A 21,409-nucleotide genomic window follows, 5' to 3' on the forward strand; every position below is an offset into this window, starting at 1 on the left:
TTGGTTTTGCATCTTCATGCCTTCTATGAGTGTATTGGCTGTTTTTGTTGTTGTAGCGGTAGGAAAGAATTCCAGACTTCTTGTTTCCAAAACAATTGGGTCTACGTAACCGGAACGGACCACGAGTTTTCCCCGGCGAAGGCCCGCTATAACAACAACATTACTCGCTTTTTACTATTTATAATATAATTTATTTATGCAGTTACTTACTTCAACTCGGTCAAAATTTTTTCCAATTGAATAACTACCATATTCATCATATCATATTTTATTATTTAATAAATCATATTTTTCGCATTTTCCAACAAAAAATTAATGAATTAGTTATAATACATGAATACAGCGCGTTTACAATCAACGCGTATGGCAGCACGGCCCTTTTGTCCATTTCTCTACTTCGATTCTCACTCAATGCTCTTACACTCAATTTTGATTTTATTTCTTCTCTTTCACATACAAATAACTAAAGGGAGCGGCGTTTTTAAATTGCATTGTTGTTGGTAAACACTTTTAATGTAACAGCCCCAAGCATCATCTGCATGTTGTTGTTCTTACTACTTATAACACATGGCTGTCGGTTTACATTTCTTTGCATTTTTTGTTATTGTATTTACTACTGCTTTGTTTTTACTTTGCATTTGCTCATTTGTGTTTGTTATTGTTGGGGCAGCAGCTGCTTTGTTAGCACCAGCAGCGATGGGTAGTCGAGTTGGATTTGTAGAAAATCGAGTTAAGTTCGAATGATGCGAGTGATCGGAACGGTTGTCTTGTTGGTTTAGCACGGATTCTCGTCGTCTTATTGCGTCCAGTGAATAGCGTGTTAGAGAAGCGTGCCGTGTTGGAGGCTAATTGGGAACGTACAAAAAAAAAAAGTGCTGCAATTTGTGTGTTAATAATATATGAAATTATTTAAATACGGGAAGAATAATTGCGAAACGGTAGAAGTGCCGAAGGGAGGCTGTGTCGCGTATAACATAATTTAGGGCAGCCAAAAGAAAACAGAACAACAGTGCTTGCCAGGAAGCAAACGTGTTTGTTGTGTTTTCGGTGTATATAATTATAATTCTTTTGGAATTGCCACTTGTGCAGTGTGTTGCATTTATGTTTTTTCATGTTTGTTTGCGTTTCTTGTGTGTGAATTGTTTTTGTGTTGTCGCCGTGTTTGCTGACATTTCACAGCTGTTTTGCATTTAATAATGATTGCAATGTGGTTTGCATTTGAATTGTGCAAGTGAAGTGACTATAAAATTATGAAAAGAATTTGAAAGTGTTGCAAAAAAAGCAAATGTGGGTATGTGGTGGCAAATACACAATAACATCAACAACAATTATAAACTAATCACGCCAAGCGTTCCAGCATCAAATCAATTGCTGATGAATAAGCACAAAGCCAAATAAGTTAATAAGAAAAAAAATCATACGAAGCGTATACATACGAATGCGCACGATAAACGTAATAGGAAACCGGTTTACTAACAACAGTAGTACTTAGCATTAGCATCAGCAAAGAAAATAATAAATTGTAAATAAATAAGTTAAAAGAAGATACTTTAAGGCGAACGAAGCCACCGAAACAGTGACCAATGCGCGTTTGAGGAAGTGTAAAGGCAAAAGGCAAACGACAAAAGCCAAAAGGGTAACCAAAACGTCTGCGCTTCAAACTAGTAAATTTAAAGCAACTACCTACATACATGTGTATGTACATATGTATGTACATAAAAAGCGAGCTTAAAGCAATAAGTGCGCATCCGTTGCACTCCATCCTCGCGGCTCAAACCAATACTCGATAATTCCGTCGTGGCTTACTCTAGGTGCTCTTGTTTTATTGGCGTCTTGTGGTGATTATCCCGCTGTCCGCGTTTTGGTTACACATTCGACGCAGTCTTAAGATTTCCGGGTCGTCACTGCGTGCGTCGCTTGCAACTGCACTGTTATGCCGTGCTGTTCCCCAATATATTCCAGTGCGCATTTTGTTAAGATTATTTAGCTGTAGTGTCTACGTCCACTATTCATAAACGTTCTCCCGCTGCTGCAACGTGTTTTCCTCCATCGTTTAGCGTTTATACTGTGCTAGCGTGTTTCGCGTGTGTGTAGTAACCGGTCAGTTGGAGCCGCAGGGTTAGTGCTTATAGAGCTAAAACAACAAGAAAATTAAGCAGAACAACTACAACAACTGCGGTAGTTAGCGTTCAGCGAATATAGAATGGCAAGATTTTTGTATAGAAGGCAGTGAACTCTCTCAAGTGAAAGAGATAAGCGCTATTGGAAACACAAACCCACACATACAAATACATATCTAATAATATAGTCCAAAATTTGGCTAGTTTCGTGCAAGGCAACTGTGTAATCGGTAAGTTATGCATTCATTTTCATTAATCTCCCAACAATGTTCCACTGATCTCAATCGCTAATGATCACATACATACATACGTATGCATGTATGTATGTACAGCTAAATTAATGGCAAAGCGTTGTTAAAATATTGATGAGTTTTGTTTAGGAAGTGCTGGTTGGCTTCTTCGATCTTTTCAGCTTCTTTTCTAATGGATTTTGTGCTCTATTTACTAGATAGAAATGTGTTGCCAGCACGCAAACTTGAGCGGCTCAAAACAATAATGAGGAGACCCTTAATAGCTCAGTTTGTATCGAAAACCGTCTGAGTGAAATTTGATTTAGAAGTTTTACAATTTGGAGCGTCTCTTGTTGGATTTTAATAAAAGAATCAAAGCATCGTAATATGTATCCGCTAGTATCCGCTATCTCCGCACGTTGTAACAGTTGCCCTTTATGAACCCAAAGGTTAGCTATGCAAGCAGGGAGGTCACGCAAGGGTTGACACAAGTTTCTATGGGAGCTTATGTTCAGAACCAGGTTCCGGGCACGAATCAGGAGCTCGTCCAACTGAACCTGTACGGCAAAAAAAAATTTTGGCGACGTGCATAAAACGTATTTGAAGACCTCCCAGGGTTTTAAGGAGAGAGGTGAGAACTGTATTAGCCTGCCAGCCATTTCGGTAAGATGTCACTCTTACCTACTGAGGTGGTAGAATACTGCCCTCATCAGTCCTTTGGCAAACTAATCCGTTCCGGGTTTCCGGTACTCCATAATCAGAATCTTACTGGCCTCTATTCTGATTTGCGCTTGCCCAGGTTTTCGTCGACGTCTGTGCACTTTTGGTGCTGTGACCGCGGTAGTAGCCAGAGCTCTGCAGTACTATCATAGACCACATATAGCCATAAAATATATAATTTGCGGACCTAACCTAAAAAAATCTACACCAATTTCGAATTAGATACGAGAAAATATATAAAAGTATTTACAAAATAAATGTTTAGCCTTAAAATCACTTCAAAATCGCATTTGCCATTTCATCCCTCTCTGCTGGTGTCTCAAATGAAAATACGAGAATAAGAATTCCCCTACAAGCCATTACTGCAATGAATATTGTCCAAGTAGTATGTAATATCCGTAGACGACAAGAAAATGCATTCATGCACTTTTTTTTATTTTAATTTGTATGTTTGTAAATATGTTTGGCTATGTGTGTTGTCTGCGGTTGCGTTGCGCGTAGTAAGAAGTACGGGATATACGACTCATTCTATGCACAGGCAGCTGGAGGTCAATACTTTCGATACATTTGAAGCAGGCATGTGAACCTAGTACTCTTAGCACAAGTGTGCAAACATACATACATATTTACGAATACACATAGGAAATGTTTGTGCGGCAAGTGCTTTGCCTCGTAGTGAAGTGGTTCTTCTCATAGCCACAATCGCAGGCGTATGCAAAATGTACTTAAAAGTGCATACAGGTTCATTTCCTGCTCTGCACTGACTTGTATTTAAGAATGCAATCTTATTATACCCTCAACAGGGTAAATTAAGTTTAAATGATGTTTGAGAGGCACAGCAGAGAAAGTGGCAGAATATTTGCATGTAAATAAATCAGTTTTTGTGTTAGCGTGTTGAAATTTTGCACATATTATTTTCTCCCCAAAAAGCTGTTCATTTACTACAATCGCCGATGTCGGACCACTATAACGCATAGCTGTCATACAAACTGACTTCTAAAAATCAAGTTTTTCTATGGAAAACTTGCTTATTTTTCGAGATATCTTTATGCAATTTGGCATAGTTTATTGTCCAAGACAAGGCTATAATTTTTGAATATATTGTTTGAATCGGTCCACTATAGCATATGGCTGCCATACAAACTGACTAATAAAAATCAAGTACTTGTATGGAAAACTTTTTTATATGCCAAGATATCTTTACGAAATTTCTTATAGATTATAATCCCAGACAGCACCACAATCCTCGAACGATTCATTCAGATCGGAGCACTACAGGGTAAAGCTGTCATATAAACTGATCGTTCAAAATTAGGTTCTTGTATGGAAAACTTATTTATTTATCAAGATATCTTCACGAAATTCGGCATAGCTTATTGTTTATGGCAACGCTAAAATCTCAGAATATATTGTTTGGATCGGACCACTATAGCATATGGCTGCCATACAAACTGACCTATCAAAATCAAGTTAAAGTTCTTTTACGCACTTTTAGGTTATAAGAAATACACCTGTGAAGAGTATTTTAGCTGCTCTGCAACCGAAGTTAACGTTTTTTTGTTGTTTATCTTAATATGGTATGAGTAATACAAGGTAGGCTATTTTTTTTTCTTTTTGTGGCGTAACATTTTCTTGTGTCTACTTTTTTCAATTTTTTCATTGGACTAGTTCTTTATTTTTACATTATATAATTTTTTAAATTTTTTTTAATTGTTTTTTATTGTTTTTTTATTGTTTTTTTTTTTATATTTTTTTTTTATATTTTTTTTTATATTTTCTTTTATATTTTTTATTTAATTTTTTTTTTATTTTTTTTTTTTGTATTTTTTTTATATTTTTTGTATTTTTTTTATATTTTTTTGCATATTTTTTCTGTTTATCGTATCTAGTTTTGCATAGAGTCTTGCAGTTTTTCCACATTTTGCACTAAGCGCGTTAGTTGACTTGCATTTCTTATTTAAAGCACGCTGCTTGGTAACTTCAAATGCAATTATAAACATATATATGTACATAAATACTTAGTTACATACTTTTTTCATATATTTATTTTTCAACAATAAGTTTTTTTTTTCTAAATGACGCGCTTGCAACAGTAACTATTGCAGTTGCTACCTTTTTCAATTGCTAGTTCAATTGTTTTCTTGTTGTTGTTGTTGCCTGCCATACTTGTTTTGTTTACCTTTTCGACTTGCTGGTTGGTACTCTGGTACTTTGCTCGTTTGGTCTGTCATTTAAACCTAAACTGGTTTGGCTGGTTGACACTGCCTCGAGATCGGCTTTAATATACATAAATACGTGTGTGTATGTATGTTTGCATTGACTTACTTTTTGTTAGTATGCATGTAAATATGTGTGTGTGTTCGCTTTTATACAATATTAAAGTACTTTTCTTTGTAAAACGAGTTTAGTTAGTCTTGCTTTGGTCAAACAATATTTCCTATTTAGTTTGCTTTGTTCTAACTCCTTTGGTGTAGGCAGGAATTTTACATGTGGGTTCAAAAACAATTTAGAACATTAAGGAAGCTAAAGGAATGTGTTTAATTTATTTTTCTTATAGTGAGAAAGCAACAATTTGTTGGGAAAAAATAAATTTACGAAAAAATTTGGAATATTTTATTTTAAGTGTTGAGTTGTTTACACCTCATCTTCTTCCAAATAGCTTATGTAAACAGGGTCTGGTAAAGTTCCCAACCTTACAGCATGGACGCCTTTTAAAAGCCCAACAACTAGCGACAGACTAGCTTTACAGAGGGCAAAGAGATCACTAAATCTCCTGCGATCAATGTTGGATCAAAAGGCTTTTGCGACTGCGCAAGTACCGATGGTGGCCCAGCTCTGACCAAGCTTCCGCGAAGCCTAGCTATCCAGTAGTAGAACACAAGAGAATACGGGAGCACCGAACCGCTCCCATTCTACCGATAGCGGTTCTAAGGAAAGGCACCCTCCTTGCTAGCTCATCAGCTTTAGAATTTCCTGTGATTCCACTATGGTTCGGCGCTTATATACGTACCAGTTTTATCACAAAGACACTCGATGCTATTGATAGCGAGGTTAGGCATTCCTCGACCAACCCTGAACGCACTGTGAAGGAGTTCAAGGCTGGTATCGCCCGCCTGCTATCTAATTGAATGGTCACTTCTGTAAAGGAGGCCGCACTCCGCACCTTAATGGCTACAATCTCGGCCTGGAAGACACTGCAATAGTTAGGAAGTCTGAAACTGGAGTTCATAGAGAGCTCCCGACAGTATACCCCTCCACTCCATTATGTTCAAAATGGCGTTAAGTGCCATAGCTGGAGTGGACCTTAGTGCACCACATATGCTGATGAGCGCCGTTGAACACTCTCGAGTTTCTTTGCAAGTTCTTTTCTTGTTTTCTATAGCCCTCCACCACATAGAGACTCCATAGAACATAATGGCCTTGACTACAATGTCATAGAGCCAGAGGACCACTTTCGGTGAGAGACCCCACCTCTTGCCAATGGCTCCTTTAAAGCAGTATAGGGAAATCGATTGTTTTTTTTGCTCACTTTTTGATATTTGGTTTCCATGAAAGCTTCCTATCCACGATGAGCTCTAGATATTTTACGGTGCCACCGGGATCTTATATCTTCTAGTGCATAAAATCATCTTGGTTTAGCTTGGGTTGACGGCGAGACCACTTCCGACCGCCCAGTTTGTTACGACGCTGAGATACCCCGGTACATAGGAACATTTCTTTGATCATAAGTGCTATATCGTCTGCATAGGCAATCACTCGGCAGCCATGATCCTCAAGTTTTTAAAACAGGTCAACGACCAGAATCCATAGAAGAGGAGAGAGAACTCCATCCTACTTACATTAAGTTGCGCACGCACGTTGCCCCATTCCGTTTCAATTGCCAGTCGAAATGCTCGAACGAGTCATTATAAATTGAACTCAACGGATGGACCATCTGAGACGTAGCCGCGACCAACATTTGAAAGAGATAATCTCCAAAAAATAAATGCCACAGAATGCTCTATCGAATGATAATAAACATTTCCCATTAAATTTGAAGTTTCTGTGTTTTTCTTTAAAAAAAGGAGTAATCATCAACCTTGCAACAAAATTCTTTAATTTTTTTTTAATGCCAACAACTTCAAATAATATTGCATAAATTTATTTTAACCCACTTCGGCTACCTTTTTGCGCTCTGGCAATGCCTTTATCATTCATATTGAAATTTGAATTATTTTCTTTGTGTCATTAGAGAATTGTTTGCGAGCAAAGCATACAAAATTATTGTAGAAAGATTTCTTTGTATTTTTTGTAATTCCGTTTAGTGTTTGAATTTCTTAAATTTTTGTACTTATGCAAAATTTTACAGCTGTAACAGTGCAATTTCCGCTATTTTGTTTTTAGCACACACAAGTATATACAATTTGCAGTAAAACCTTTTTTTCAACTTCGTGAACGCGCATTTCGCTTTGTTTCGCACATAAAAGTCTCGTGTCTTAAGTTAACGGTTTAATAACTTTTGCTCTTCGTTGCTGCGAGTGAATGGAAACTAGAATTGAAGCTTTCGCAAATCTCGTGAATCTGGTGAATTACTGATATTTAGTGAGTTATATGTGAGTCGAGCGTGTTTTTCAGTTCGAATTTATTATTATACGATTATTTTAATTTTTTTCTTATAAACGCTTTATCAATGGTGCTCTTTAATATTTCCATTTATTCTTGAGTACTTATATATTTTTCAGCTTCTCTGCATTTGCTTCTTCTTAACAAAGCAATTTACCCCAAAATAACTTGAAGAAAATGTCGACAATTACTAAAGAGTGTCATATTTCTACGCTCGATTATTTGAAAAGGTGAATTTACATATTCTTAAGAGCCTTTTTCGTGCACTTGTGTGCGTGCTTGTTAGTGTGTGTGTACCGCTCCCAAACACTGTGCTTGTTTTTATAGGGGCTCACTATCGCCTGCTTGAGCCTCAAGTGCAATATAAACAGGTCCAAATACATTTTTAATGCATTTACATTTCTTTATTATTTTATTTTTAAACATTCTAGGGGGTAAATGCGTACGAAACACGTTTCTACAAACATGTCACGGTATGTAGGCATAACCTTATGTACTTGCAGTAAATGTTTGTGAGATCTAAATTTATGTGGCAATACAAGTTTGGTATTTTTTGAAGATAGAAGTGGATATATGTATATACATACAAATTTCTATACAGGTATCTGGTTGTAATCGGTTAGTTTTTATGGTAGCTATATGTTTGCGATCGGTTAGTTTTTATGGTAGCTATATGTTATAGTAGTCCGAACTGAACGTTATGTTTTGGGATTGTAGCATCGGCTGAGACAATAATCGGTGTAAAATTTTGTGAGTATATCTTCTCAAATAAAAAAGTTTTCCATACAAGAACCTGATTTGAATCGGTTAGTTTATATGAGAGCTATAACCTATAGTTGTCCGATCTCAATAATTTATTCGAAGATTGTACCGTTATCGTTCAAAAAAATTCATGCTAAATTTCGTGAAGATATCTTCTCAAATAAAAAAGCTTTCCATATAAGAACTAGATTTTGATCGGTTAGTTTTTATGGTAGCTATATGTTATAGTAGTCCGAACTGAACGATATGTTTTGGGATTGTAGCATCGCCTGAGACAATAATCGGTGTAAAATTTCGTGAAGATATCTTCTCAAATAAAAAAGCTTTCCATATAAGAACTAGATTTTGATCGGTTAGTTTGTATGCCAGCTATATCGTATAGTGGACCGGTAACGGCAGTTCTGGAAAATGAGCAACTTTTTGGAGAGAAAATGTCGTCTGAAAAATTTAAGATCGATATCTTTTAAACAGAAGGAGTAGTTCGCGTATATACAGACAGACCGCTATGTATTAATATACATATGTATATACTATAGCTCTTCAGACATTTCCTTTTGGCTAGCAAACTTAATATTGTGCTACTCTGTATAACCAGCGAGCGAATACATACATACAAACTTACTCGTTTTTAGAGCGTGCAATGTTGTTGTTGTTGTTGCTATAAAACTTATTCTAATCCAGCATAGTGGATTACTTTCGAATGCATTCATAATTCTTGCCGCACAACACTCCCATAGCTGCATGCGGACATACAAGTACACACACATACACATACTTACATATGTATATACAGATTAACCAACTTTGCTCGCAGCATAAGTATTTCCTTGCTTGTTGTCTGTCCAACTCATTTATTTTCAACCTCTAACTACACGCAGCTGCCAGTTCATCAAATGTGCTTTATTGCTCCACGAGTGCACAAGATTTGTTTGAGTATGTGTGTGTATGTGTAGCAGGCGTTTGTAGGTGCGCATCCCACTCACTCACTCAACATCAAATCCGCTCACTTCATTTTACAGCATTGTAATTCCATTAATTTCACGTTAAATTACTGCCGATTTATGGCCGCTGCCGTCTACTACTAAGTACTTGGCTTTTCGTATAATCACTGTTTGGTGATTTTGCAATAATTCGCCCACAGCAATTGGGCTACAACGCTTTGTGCGCCCAAGGTACTAACTGGCGTTTATATAGACGGCAGGTTAATGGCCTGTAGGAAATTTATGGAGTAATGACTTTTGTGGTCCAATATGCTTCGGGCGAAATATGGGAATCGATATTCCATTGTTGTGATAAATTAAATACCGTTATATTTGTCGTTTGTTGTCAAACAATTCTTAAGTAATCGTTTTTATCTCTTGCATTTAGTATAATATACAGTTCGTAATGTAACTAGATTAGTAAAAATTAAAAAAAAAAATCAGTGTTGCCAGACTTTTTTCAAAATTTGAATTTTTTTCAATTTCTTATACCTACAACAACTCTTAAGTATTGGTTTTGATCTCTTGTATTTATTATATATTGGGTAAATCGTACATCAGATATGTGAAAATGGAGAAAATTCAGCGTTGCCACACTTTTTTCAAAATTTGAATTTTTCGTACTAATAAGCGCTTTTATTTAATAGTTTTTATTACTTGTATATATTATATATAAGTTGAATGCTATATCAGATATGTGAACATGTAAAAAAATCAGCGTTGCCACACTTTTTTTTTCAAAATTTTAATATTTTGTAATTTATCATACTTAAAACAACTATTAAATAATATTATTGATCAGTTGTATTTATAAGTGAAAATTTAGAAAAAAAAGCGTTGCCACACTTTTTTCAAAGTTTGAGTTTTATGTAATTTCTTAATTATTTATTTAATTTATGTAATATCTTAAATAACATCGGCAAAATATAGTTTGAGTGGTATATTAGATATGTGAAAATGTAAAAAAATCAGCGTTGCCACACTTTTTTTTTAATTGAATTTTATGTAATTTTTTAGAATGATATATGTACACTTTAGAGCATATTTTTGCTGATTATTACGGAATAATAACATATTTCCTAAATGCATAAAATACCGTTATATAAGAAATGGGTGTGATTTTCTGGCGGCTTCGTACATTTTTATAATGAGTTGACATATTGCCACCTGTATGTCTTTTTAGTAAGGTTCCTTATACGAGTATAAGAAGAGACCATTTTTATCGTTCGATTTTACTCATTTTACTATATTAAGCTTCATTTTTTGATTTTGTAAAGAAAAAACTAGAATAGGCTCTCGGTAAAAATGCTACCCACGGTATTGAGAGGGGCCACACCTAGCATGACAGCTGCCAAATACCACTTTTTGGTATTAAAATTTCAAATTTCTTAAAAAAAATAATCGGAAACTTCATTCTGTATTAAAAATTCCTACTGGGTTTGCAGTATCGCGCGCTAAGCACACTCTAATGCCTTTCATATGCCCAACTAACGCGGATAAATTTGCGCTGACTTTTCTTATTATTATTGCTATGATTATTATTATTATTGTTATATTTTTAATCATGAGCGAATTAACATCATTTCTGTTTTCGTTTTTGTTTAACATGTAGCCTTTGCTGTTTAATGTATAAATGTGTGTGTGAATGCGTGCTTGCTTTGGCTCAAGTGCTGAGGAGACTTCCTTCGTCCGCAGCAAGCAGCTTCTTTAATATACATACTTACATATGTACATATATAACATGCATGTGTGTGTTTATGTACATATGAGCATGTGTGGATGATCAATTCGCGTTTTAAGTCGAAATTATGATTTATTTATACTTTCCAGTTTTAATTAACGCGCTTTCTTACATATATCCTGAACGCGGTATATTAGAGAAACCAGTACCTCAGTTTTTGAGATTTCGTTCTGAAATTTTGCATACACACTTTTCTTCATGAGAGGCTGCTCATATGTTGAAATCGTCGATATCGGGGCACTATAGCATATAGCTGTCATACAAACTGAATGATCAGAATCAAGTTCTTGTATGGAAAACTTTTTTATTTGAAAAGATATCTTTGCGAAATTAGACAGAGATTCTAATCCAAGCCAGCACTACAATCTCTGCACGTTTTGTTCAGATCGGAGCACTATAGAGTATAGCTGTCATACAAACTGATCGATCAATATCGACTGCTTGTAGGGAAAACTTTTTTGTTAGACAAGATATCTTCATGAAATTTCACATGGATTTTTATCCAAAGCATTATTATAAAATCCGAACAAATTTTCCAGATCGGACGACTATAGCATATAGCTGCCATACAAACTCTACGATCAAGAACAAGTTCTTGTAGGGAAAACTTCTTTATTTGACAAGTTATTTTTATGAAATTTGTCATGTATTATTATCCAAGGCAATGGTACAATATCCCAAAAGATTGTGCAGATCAGACCACTATAGCATATAGCTGCCATATAAACTGACCCATCAAAATAAAGAAAAAGTTATTTCTATACCCTTTTATGCTATAAGAAATGCAGCTGTGAAGGATATTCTTGCTTTTTTCTTAAATTTTTTTTAGTTAACTAATTTTTGTTGTTGTTTCTTTTTCAATTCCATTTTGTACGTACGCTTTTAATAAGTTTTTAGGTGAAGCTAAATTGCGTTATTGAAAAGTAGCTGCAAACCGACTTATATTCCATAAAAACATACATACATAAATACATATATGAAATTTTAGATAAGTGCATGTATGTGTGTTTTATTTTTATAAACCATTGTTTTGTGGCTGTGGCGTCTGTTGCAAGCTGCAAGTGTTGCGTTACAATTGCGATTTAGTGCGCGACTGCCACCAACACAAACAACACATACACAAACAAATGAGCTTGATATACATATGTTTGCACTTATGTGTATTTTTAATCCATTATATGAGCTTCTGCGGCCATATACACGCAATAATATTACATGCAGCAACACCAATAGCAACAATTACCATCACTAAATACCATTTTGGCATTAGATACTTCACTTTAAGTATCGCAATTCATTTCGTATAAACACACAGCTAGTGGATTATATTTGTACATATATATTTATATACATATGTTATATTTATGCTTAAGTCGTCTAAAGCCACATACTACATATGTATGTAGGTATGTCTGTGTTATTTTTTGGTCTGTTGCAATGGCTGACTTTCAAGTGTACGGCTGCTATTAGGTCTTCACAAAGCAAAAATAATGAAAAAATAAAAAAAATATTTAAAGATTCAAAAAAAAAAAACTAAAAAAAATGCTCCACACTTTGTTGCGTTTCGTACGAATGTGTTTCAATGTTGAAACTATTAACATAGCCAAGTGCAATAACTACGAAATATATATTTTTTTTAATTTTTTAGATTTTTTTTTTTAATTTTTTCAATTTTTTTTTTAAATTTTTTTAATATAATACGATTTTTTCCAATTTTCAATTTTTTTATTTTTGTTTTTTCTTTGAATCTTTTTGTGTTTGTTTTATTAAACTTTATTGTATATGCTGCTTTTATGCGCTATTTTGTTGCTTCGTTGGATTGTGCAAAAGCTGCCTTCGATTCAACAGTCTGGCAGTTTCTTGGATGCGTTAAATAAGTACATTTTGCAATTCTTTGTGGTTTTATAGCATTTCCTTTGTTTTCAAATAATATAAACTACGTAAATAAATACTTAGATAAATGTGTGGCATTCGAAACTGTTTTAACGTATTTTGAATGAAAGCTTTTTTGAAGCTTTAACCTATTTTTATATAATAATATTAAAAAACGTAATTTGTATGAAAGCTTTTTGGTAGTTTTAACCAATTTTCACACAATAATATTAAAAAAATGTATCTTAAATTTTTTTTTAATTCAAAAGCTTTTCATTAAAAAATAAAAAAAAGCTCGCACGTATTTTCTGTGCTTTTAGTCCTGCTTGTAATTGAACTATAATAATTTTAAGAGAAATTATTTAAATTTAAAAGCTTTAGAGCTTTTTTGAACTGGAGTTTTTAAAAGCTCGAACGTGTTTTTCTGTGCTTTTAACCTCGCTTGTGTAGTGATTTTAATTGGAATGTCAAAATCCAAATATTAAAGATAAAATGTTTCTTAAAAATGTTTTTTTTAACTTCAAAAGCTTTATTTTATAAAAAATAAAAGCTTTCGCGTGTTTTTCTGGGTTTCCACCTTTGCTTAAAATTGAACTTAATGATTTAAAAGAAATTATTTAAATTTAGAAGCTTTTGAGCTTTCTTGAATTGGAATTTTTAAAAGCTCGAAGATGGTTTTTTATGCTTTAAAGTTGAAAACATCATAATAGAGATGTTAAGTGATAATTTACCTTCGGTATGTAAGAATGAGTACGTAATGGTGCACGAAAGCTTTCAAAATAAAGCTCTCAATATTTAGTTCAACATCATTTTAGTTTAATTACGACTTTAGTAAAGAATACAGTAACGATGGAGTCACTGTTTTCATAAACTTCCTGGTTCCAGTAATACTTTTGGAGATACAGCCTTGAAAAGTCGTGTGCTCGAGGTCAGCTTCTAATGCGTTTTTCTCTAAACTGTGTTTTCAAAGTCGTTTGTCAATATTTCTCGCGAATTTTTTTCCTTTTACTTTTTATAATCCTGTAAGAAATTCTGCTGTCACCGCGGAGGTACCCTTTTCCCTAGGGACTGCCGATAATGACGTAATGGCCGATTTTTCTTTTTTGAAGAAATGTGAACCGCACAGTCCCACAGTCCACAGTCCCACAGTCCACACCAAACCATTGTATTTCTGGATAAAATGGCAGCTCTTGAGTCTCTTCAGGTTACTCTTCGTCCCAAATGCGGCAATTTCGCTTGTTTATATACCTTTTGAGCCAGAAACGGGCCTCACGACTCAACAAAATTTGGACGTCAGATCTACTTGGAACTTTTCAAGAGCAAATAGAGCGAAGCGATGCCGCTTGGAAAGATCGCGCGGCTTCAGTTCTTGCATAAGCTGTATTTTTTAGCGTTCAATTTAAGATCTTTACTTAGTGCTAGGTCTGCCAACAGCACCAAACTTAAGCAAATCTTAAGCACAAATGTTCTTACATTATTTTATGTCATTCCATCAGCACCCTCCTTAGCCAGTTTTTCCATTGCTTTTCGTTCTAAAAACTCGTCGGCAAATTTATTACCATTTCAAGCGTAAAAAAATTATTCATAAATTTAATTGCAGTTTTTGCCACTACAAAGCAAAGCAAAGACCGGCAGATACATAAGTGAATGTGGCAATTGCATTAGTTTGGTTTTTTTTTTTTTTTTTTTTTTTTTTTTCTTAATATGCATTTTGCATACGTTCCATGCGAACGTGTCTGACATACATAAATGTGAATGTATGAAATGTAGCAATTACAAGCTCGCTGAATGCCTAACTAACCCAACTAGCGACTTCGTGCCTCGCTGCCTCACTGGCTGACTGACTAACTGACTAACTGACTGACTGGCTGTCTGAGTGGTTGCCTTACAGTCGGCTGACAATCTAACTGCTTTTGCGTTTTGTTTTGGCCGGGTTGCATTTGGCTGCGCATTTGTGGCTTCTACTTGCAATTTAATTGCAAATTCTTTTTCGATTTCTTCGCTTTGTTTTATTATTTGATTATTTTCATTATCGCTATGACTTGTGGTAATGTGTGCTTTAGTTGCTGTTGTTGTTGTTGTTGTCATTATGAGTGATGCCTAGCAAAGCATTAATTGAATTAAATTAAATTGCGTTTATTTCGTGCTTCTTCTTGCTGTTTGCTCTTAGTTATTCGCATCACATTTCAGGGTGTGCCAGAGAATTTGTTGGAGAAGTTGGTGTATTGGACCAGATGCTTTCGGGCGAAGATAAAAAGTGTGAAAGTAACTGCATACGGAATACATTTATTTACAGAATTTAAGAAATTTATTGCCTGTCTAGAGTAATGACTGGATTTCCAAACGTTTGGGATACAGATCATCCTGATAATTGCTAGTTAAATTCAGCTGCTGGAGCCAGGCACTTTTTTTTTTCAAAAAATCGAAATTTTTTCAGTTTGGGATACTTCATACCTTTAGGGATAATGTCGGAACCCTTTTGTACCTCAGATGCTACTGAAAAGGGTTTGAAACTTAGACACAAATATTCTTGATTATTTCTAGTTAAATCCAGTAGATGGAGCCAGGCACATTTTTTTCAAAAAAACGAAATTTTTTCATTTTGGGATACTTTGAAGCCTTAGTAATACGTTAGAAACTTTTTTATACCTCAGATGCTAGCGGAGAGTGTCTTTGAAACTTAGGCTCGATGCAAGATCTCTAGGGTTCGAGTTGCACACCTGGAACGTAGCGTTTAATCCATTATTGTCACTAACGTTCGCTGGTATTTTTTGGACTGGTTGACATGATTCCGGCTGATCTACTGAAACGTAAATTTTGTATACTAAAAACTAGTAAAAGTTGGAGAACATGAAGCATAAAAATATGTACATTCCCATCATTAATCCAATTTTTCTTGCACTTGTTACCAGTTTCAGCTGGAATGACCTTCAGTACCTTTCAGTGAATTTTACTTTTTTTCAGTTTCGGCTTATTTTTGGAACGTTTTTATCTAGATTTTTTGACGGTTCGGCGTCAAATTCATAAATCCACTTCTTGTCATCATGATGTGTTGAAGGAAGTGGCTTATAAAGTTTGGTCTTGTCCTCATTCACTATCAGATCCATTTGCTTCGCTGCCTTATTCGGGGCGGGCAGCTCTCATAGGTGCGCTCCAAGCGCTCATAGAAGACATTTTTGGTCACATCGTCCTTTTCTTCCGTCGGGGCGATATATTGAAGAACTTCGCTTTGATGCGTATTGTGACTAGACGCTCATCCACCGTGGTGAATGCCAGGACTTGGCGACGGAGTCTCTCTCTTATCTTGAGTTTGCGCTTCTTTATATGTTCACTTTAGTAAATGCCGCAAGGAACTACTCGTCTCAGTTCTTGTTCCGTCTATCGCACTTCCTGGACGGCGGTGATGTTAGCCTTTACTTTTACGGGCAGCGGCACCTTCCCAATTAATGGAACGGACATTCCAGGTGCATGTCCTTAAATTGTAATCCTTAATGCCTTTGCAATGGTCGTCAGCAAAAGGCGGAGTATCTTATCCGATGCTGTTGTTTCTTTTTCATTAGGGATGTTTTTTACGTGGCGGGTCTCAAACCCAGCGCACAATCCCGTGGAGGAATGGTTCGCCTTCTCACTTTGGCTCGCCTTCAAACGGATGTTCTTTGGCTACCCAGAGAATACTTGGTCCAAGGCCGGAAGTCGTGTGCTGCTTGAGCCATATGTAAAAGTATCGTTTCTGGCCACTCCCAAGTGAATGGCGCTCAGAGAACTTTAATCACTTGCGTGAACTTCAACACATGACTCCACCCTCTTAAATAAACTGATCTAACAAAATCTAGATAAATGTCTTTTTATACCCTCTTACGCTTTAAAATATGCCCTTCAAAGTATTATAGCTTCGGTGCAGTCAAAGTTAATGTTTTTTCTTGTTTTCATTTATAATTTTTCTTTTTTTTTTTTTACTTTTAATATCCTCCATTTCCAATGAAAAGCAAGTAAAGAAATTAATAGCAAATAAATCAGAAATTCCTCTAATCGCCCAACCCATGTATCATTTAACACCCAATATGGGCAAAATCCATTTATTACCAAGTGTCACTTGACAAAACGTGCGAAAAATGCCAAATGTGCGCTCAAATGGGCGGCTCAAAATATAATGGCTCAATGAGTGGCCACTTAATTGCATTTTAAATTGACAACTACCGGGCGGCGTGAGGCATTAAAAATTAAGGCCACAAAAATTTCTAATAAACACATGCATATGCAAGCATAAACTGAAAAGAAAATAAAGTATAAAACAACAACAACAGCATGTAATAAGCGTGAAAAGGCCAAAAGCGTTGGCCCAGCTCTGAAGGGCGTCAAAATAAAACCACACCCAAGCGCACTTTTACCAAATCGGGAGAAAGAGCACTCTTTATTTGCCTTTTGTACGCCTTTTATGCTTAATTATTAACCATATTTGAATGCAAGAAAAACGTTATCAAAGCGCAAAGGCCAAAATTCTATAGAACTACGAAGCGGTCGAGTCGAGTTGAGGAAAATTTCAGCGGCAAGCGCATAAATTAAGCCAAGAACCGAGGTTGGTGCGGCAACTGTTTGGGGTCGCCTGGTTTATGCTTATTCTTATTATTAGTGTTGTTGTTTTTGTATTTTTTATTTTACCCTATTGTTGTTGTTTCTTTTTTTTAATTTTTTATTTTTATTTTTATTTCGATTTCATTTTTTATTTTACTTTGAAGTTTCAAGTTATTCGCCAGTAGAATGTCAAACTAAAAACTTTCTTTTCATGGTTGCCACCTTTTTGTTGTTTGTTTGTGTGTGTGTGTATTTTTTTAATTATATATGCAAATAAACACCAGTAGCTACACTCCGCTACATGAACGCGTGCAATAAGTAGAAAATAAAACAGCTACAAAAAAATTATAACAACAACAAGTACGACTTACAACAAAAAGTACAACGAAAAGGTCAGCTTGTGTTCTTTGTCAGCTTTTGTTTGTCGTGTAATTTCACTTTTTGAAGTTTAATGTTACTTCAACAACAATAACAACAACCAGTAAATGCATACATAAGTCAAAACAACAACAACAAATAATGCCAACAGTAGCTCATTTAGCGTTTATAAAGTTCTTTTGTTGGCTTATCTTGATTTTCTTATTGTTGCTGCTAAATGCTGTATAATGTGTTGTTGCTGCTTTTGTATGTGTCATAATTTTTGTTTGTTTGTCGGTATTTATGTACATATATGACGTGTTTGGTCAGTGCCACACTCTGCATGCTGAGGGTCAAATTTAATTGGCCGCACTATGGCAGAACTGGCTTTTTGTGTGGAATTAAACTAATTTTATTTAAATTAAATTAATTAAAATTTGACATATTATTTTTCTTTAATTTTTCTAAATTTTTAATAAATTATATTTTTTTTTAATTTATGTTTTTTATATCAATTTATTGTTTTTTAATTATTTTTTTAATTTATAGTTTTGAAAATAAATTTCAAAAAATTTTTAATTTTTAAATAAATTAAAAAAAATTAATTTAATTAATTTTTAATTTAAATTAATTAAAAATTAAAAAAAATTAATTTAATGTTTTTTTTAATTTACGAAATATGTAATAAATGTTTTTTTCTTCAGTTTAAATTTTTTATTTCAATATATTGTTTTTAATATTGGGTAGTCGAAAAAATCTTTTCGTATTTCTAATCAAACTCGACTTATTGTGCTGTTGTGCTACACGAACTGATACAGCATCATCTCCGTAAACTTCACAAATTTTATTGGTGGCTTGCGTGGCATTCTTCCCCATTTTTATACAAAAATTTTAAAATAAAGCGAATTTCTTCACTATTTTCAGGCATTTTTGAACAGCTGTAACTTTTTTTCGGTTAAATGAAGCTTAAAATCTCACCTTTCCAACACTTTATGTCACAAAGTGATTGGTAACACTGAAGATATGCGACCGCAACGTCGTCTATTGACAAAATACGAAAAGACTTTTTCGACTATCCAATATGTATTTGCTTTTAATAATTATATTTAAACTTCTATTTTCGGTTAATTTTAGTTCTATACTTTTAATTTTTATTCTTTGAGTTAATTTTTTTAGTTTTTTTTTTTAAATTATTTTTCTATGTTCATTATTTTAAAATATTAATTTTTTAATTTTCATTTATATTTTTTTTTACTTTTTCCTATTTTCATATAATTTTCTCTTTGCCATCTTCACACTTCTTGCAGCCGTTATAAATCTCTTCTTGAGTTGCGCCGTGAAAATTGATACTAATCACAACATTAACACTCGGTTTCTTCGCCGAAATTCGAAACCGACAGCGAAATGTCTGCAACGCAAGTGAAATCCCGCAGACTTTTGCACTCGCTGCCGGAGCAATTATCATTACAAGTGTTAAATTAAAGTTAATGATAAATCGCCTTAAAGCATGAAAGTGCAATGGCTAAACGAGCAAAAAAATCAAAAAATTATTTTCAAAGTCGAAAAGTTTGTGCGAAATTTCGCACTTTTCACAGTGTAAAAATTTTCCCTTTTCTTTTGATTACAATGGCAATAAATCTGCCGAAATATTGAGCACCCACGAAATCGTGCAGGTATAGTTTACCTCACCCCTGGCACACTGGCGCAGTAAGCGCGCTTCGCCACAGCCAACTTCTGCGCGATCAGCAGCGAGGGCATTGGCCTCCCACACACATTCGGTGGACCGCGCGCATAAAGCGTAATGTATGTATGTAAAACATAAGTACATACATATCTACATGATTTTACAGACACCAACCAAAAAAAAAAAAAAATTGAAGCAACAATTTTGTTTGCCGTCGCAACATTGGTGTGCTGCCAAGTCGGTCGTTTCGGCGCACTGCTTTTGTTGCTGCTCAATTTTGTATCTCTTTTTTTTACCGTAATATGCAGAAATATGCAAATTCTTTTAACGCAGTTCAATGTACCGGGATGAAAAGTGCAGTATGTCGTAATACAAATCTATAAATACGAGCTGGAAATGTGGTCGTAAGACGAAATTATGTGATTTCGCTTATTTTATGTATAAAAATGTTGACGGCGATCTCGATTTTGAAATCAATCTTTATATAAGCTTATTAATGTATGTATAAGATTGCTTATATTTAATCGCAAAGTTAAGTGGTATAAGTCTCTCCTTAAGCTAGAGTGGCTTTCTAAATCTGTCAGAAGATCGTTTTTTCTCAACATCTGTTCGTTATTTGTTATGTGGGAAACACATACTATGTGGTGTTCCCTTCAGCTTCTTGATCATTTCCATATGGTCTTACTTTAATGCTCGTAAAGTACTGAAAAGTCCACCATTATATAGCTCCGCTGAATGCGGCCACTTGGTCCATCATTCACTGATTCTATTCAAACTAAAATATACTCCAAAGTTCCTTTTCTTATCTGCACTCTTGCCGCTTTTTAAAATTTTTGACTCCTTCTTGTTGGTAAGGTTATTTTATAAGGCTGATCCTCGCAACAAAGTTAACGCGGGATCTCAATTGGACAGCTGTGGACCCTGGTACCTTATGATCCGCAAAACTCTTGGATATCGATAAACGGAGAAGATCGAGTAAGTGTTTTTAACTTACCACACATTCATTAAGGCGGTCAATATCAATCCCAGTTACATCGTCAGGTTTGCCGCAGGTGTGTCTGCTGAACCTCATTCAGTCATAAGCTGGACTGTTGAAAAGAAAGTGCTTCGATGTTTTCACCTCGCTTTCCTACATACAGTTTTGGCAATTTACATGAGACAACATATGTAGTATTAACACATTTTTCTTTCTTGCTAACGTTAGTGTCCATACTCCTAGCAAGGAATCCGCATTCCATCCGTCGCTAGTTCTCTATCATAGGAGCACAAAAATTGATACTGCGGTTCATTTTGCTTGGTACGTCCATTGATTCTAGAGGATGTGTTGGTTTTACCAGAGCTTTATGTAAGGAATTTCAGAAATTTCACCCGAAAGGTCTTGGAGTTTGCCGCTCTCGTTCATATAATTAGCTCTCTGTTATACTCGACCGAAGGTCTATTCTGTCTTTTTCAAGTCACAACGATTCATTTAGCCCCAGCATCGCCATTTGAAAACAGGGCTCCAAGGGACTTTATCCTGCTTCGGCAGATTTTTCAGTCAATTAGCAGGTGTTCTGGAGTTTCAGGCTCCATCTTGCAGGACCGTGAATTTGCACAAAAAGCTAGAGCCACATTATGTAAGTGCTTCTTGAACTCACAATGACCAGTGTAGAATGCAACAGGAGTATCGGTTCCTCTTGTTCCGTTGGAATTACTGACATCGAACCCGAAAAGTCTTGGATGTTACAACTGTTGTTCCTATATTATAGGCTTTCTGTGGTACAACCACT

At 35.1% G+C, this 21,409-nt stretch overlaps 2 protein-coding genes across 4 annotated transcripts in view; one reads left to right on the forward strand and one right to left on the reverse strand.

Moving 5' to 3' along the window:
- The window catches only part of LOC105226902 (zinc transporter 1), a 254,752-nt gene that overhangs the window by 46,309 nt on the left and 187,034 nt on the right, over positions 1 to 21,409 (reverse strand). The gene's annotated exons all lie outside the window — the stretch shown is intronic.
- The window catches only part of LOC105226906 (serine-rich adhesin for platelets), a 149,434-nt gene continuing 128,719 nt past the window's right edge, over positions 695 to 21,409 (forward strand). Inside the window, exon 1 of one of the 3 annotated variants that reach the window (XM_019990528.3) lies at positions 695 to 2,350. The gene's annotated coding sequence lies outside the window, so the exon portion shown is untranslated. Of the gene's footprint in view, positions 2,351 to 7,228; positions 7,663 to 21,409 lie in introns of those variants that run through there. The other 2 variants (XM_011206031.4, XM_049453850.1) reach the window with 2 other exon arrangements.

Source organism: Bactrocera dorsalis, chromosome 3 (assembly GCF_023373825.1).
Source record: "Bactrocera dorsalis isolate Fly_Bdor chromosome 3, ASM2337382v1, whole genome shotgun sequence".
Classification (NCBI taxonomy): domain Eukaryota; kingdom Metazoa; phylum Arthropoda; class Insecta; order Diptera; family Tephritidae; genus Bactrocera; species Bactrocera dorsalis.